Here is a 2,735-nt window from a genome sequence, read left to right as displayed (position 1 = left end):
TCTTCACAGCCCTGGACATGGTGAGTTTTTGGGTGCAGGGCAATGTTCCCTGTTCTCCTGGTGGGATCTCCTGGATCCAGCACACCCCACAGCCTGGGGGATATGTCAGGAGGACTCTCCCAGTTTCTCAGAGGCAGAGGAGGAGGAGGATGTGCTGCAGAGTGGGGCTGCCCTGGGCAGTGTCAGAGGGACAGGGCAGGATGGCTCCTGCTGCCAGGGACGGCTGCAGGGGCTGAAGCTGGGGCTGCAGCCAGGGCTGCCCAGGGCTGTCCTGCACAGCAGCTCCTGCAGCCCTCAGGGATCTTGGCCAGCCCAGGTGTTGTGCCACCTGCCAGGGGCAGCTCTCAGCCTGCCTGGCAGCTCCCCATGGCCTGTGCGGAGAAGTTGGTGGGGGAAGGAGCCACCCCCATCAGGGCAGATTCCTCCTGATGTGGAGATGGTGCTGCATGGTCAGGGCTGCTCTCAGCTTTCTCCTCAAGGGAAGGGAAAGGGGCTGTCAGGTGTGTCTGTGTCACTGAGACTCCTGCACTGTCCCACTGGGCATCAGAAGATCTGCTTCTCATCTCCCTCACAAAGTGCCTCCTCACCCTCCTGGGTGACAGCAGCAGCAGCACCTTGGCTTGCAGCATCTCAGTTTGTCTGAGCTGCCCTTAAGACCCTGCTGGCAGGGAGATGCCCCTGGGCAGTGCCCTGTGCTGGGAGGGGTGTGCAGGGCAGAGCTGAGCCCCCAGGGCTGGGCTGGGCTTGCCTGTGGGAGCACTGGCAGGGACAAGGCTTGGACAGAGAGAAACAGGTCCCAGTAGGAACAACTCTAGGCAGCTGAGAGCCACACCAAACGTGGATATCCCATCCTGTCTAGCTGCACAGGGAAAGGGAGGTGGCTTTAGAGGAACTAACTTTGAAACCAGATCTTTCAAAATGTCCTCTTTATTTTTTCAAGCACATTTTTAGTGCAATCATTCTGAAATACAGGCAGGTGTATATGAGCAAAGGGCAGCTGAGTGGGTCCAGCAGGTATGACTACACTAGGGCACAGGGAGCCCTGTGTTCCCGCTGGGCTCCCCAGTGTACAGATTCAGAGCAACGCTTAAAGAGGATTTCTTCTCTTTTAAAGAAAGCAAAACCCCAAGCTCAAAGATTAAAAAACAAGTGATTGAAATTTCCCCACTGAAAGAGAAGCAATTTTGAGTAAATCTCTAAGAAAATAACATCGAATTCACACCAGGAAACCTCTCCCAACTTGTCTATGTCTTCTTCCAACAGTCCACCATGCCCAGAGTGAAGAAATGCCCAACAGCAGCTCCATCAGCCACTTCCTCCTGCTGCCATTGGCAGACACGCAGCAGCTGCAGCTCCTGCACTTCTGCCTCTTCCTGGGCATCTCCCTGGCTGCCCTCCTGGGCAACAGCCTCATCATCAGCGCCGTAGCCTACGGCCACCACCTGCACACCCCCATGTTCTTCTTCCTGCTCCACCTGGCCCTCACTGACCTGGGCTGCATCTGCACCACTGTCCCCAAAGCCATGCACAATTCCCTCTAGGACACCAGGAACATCTCCTACTCAGGATGTGCTGCTCAGGTGTTCTTCTTACTCTTCTTTATCTCAGCAGACCATTTCCTCCTGACCGTCATGTGCTACGACCACTACGTGTCCATCTGCAAACCCCTGCACTACAGGACCCTCCTGGGCAGCAGAGCTTGTGCCCACATGGCAGCAGCTGCCTGGGCCAGTGGCTTTCTCACTGCTCTGCTGCACACAGCCAATACATTTTCCCTGCCCCTGTGCAAGGGCAATGCCCTAGGCCAGTTCTTCTGTGAAGTCCCCCAGATCCTCAAACTCTCCTGTTCAAAATTCTACTTCAGGGAAATTGGGATTTCTGCTTTTGCTACCTCCTTAGTACTTGGTTGTTTTGTGTTCATTGTTTTCTCTTATGTGCAGATTTTCAGGGTCGTGCTGAGGATCCCCTCTGAGCAGGGACGGCACAAAGCCTTTTCCACCTGCCTCCCTCACCTGGCCGTGCTCTCCCTGTTTCTCAGCACTGCAGTATTTGCCTACCTGAAGCCCCCCTCCATTTCCTCCCCATCCCTGGATCTGTCCCTGTCAGTTCTGTACTCAGTGGTGCCTCCAGCCCTGAACCCCCTCATCTACAGCTTAAGGAACCAGGAGCTCAAAGGTGGCCTAAGAAAATTGATGACTTTGTGTTTTCAGAAGTGTTGCACTCCTTCTTTTCTGCACCAGAGCCTTTAGAATGTAACTCTTTACAATCTCAGCCATTTTCCCGCCTTATTTGTCCATTTTTTCCTCAGTTACTTTTTCTAATGTTGCTCTGATTTTTAAAAAATACTCTAACATTACTCTTTTCATTTCTACATTAATATCTACCCTTTGAAACCAAGATATGTTCAAGAGGTCTCTTCCCTATGCATTGAAATAAAAACAAGCGCGTGACGAAACCTGTGTGTCCAGGATTCTTCCTCCGCCCTTCTCTGTCTCTGCAGGGCAGTGACTGTGAGCAGAGGCAGAGGGAAGAGTCTCCCAGCACAGCAGAACAGCCAGGGACAATGGCCCTGGCTCTTCCCACATCTGCTCTTCCCAACTCCACTCTCCTTGCCAGCCCTTCTGTGGCTGTAAGGCCGCAGTGCTCTGGCAGCTTGGTCACTGTCCTGCTGCGTGTCCGTGCTGTGAGCATAGGCAGGGACCGGCCATGGGCACTGCTGGGACACAGCTGGGCTC

General features: G+C 53.9%; 1 pseudogene; it reads left to right on the top strand.

Moving 5' to 3' along the window:
- The first annotated feature begins 1,286 nt into the window (after window positions 1–1,286).
- LOC130266143 (olfactory receptor 14J1-like) lies at window positions 1,287–2,388 on the top strand (annotated as a pseudogene).
- The last annotated feature ends 347 nt before the right edge of the window (window positions 2,389–2,735 follow it).

The sequence above is a fragment of the Oenanthe melanoleuca genome, unplaced genomic scaffold (assembly GCF_029582105.1).
Source record: "Oenanthe melanoleuca isolate GR-GAL-2019-014 unplaced genomic scaffold, OMel1.0 S001, whole genome shotgun sequence".
Taxonomy (NCBI): domain Eukaryota; kingdom Metazoa; phylum Chordata; class Aves; order Passeriformes; family Muscicapidae; genus Oenanthe; species Oenanthe melanoleuca.
This window is presented reverse-complemented; position numbering and strand designations above follow the sequence as displayed.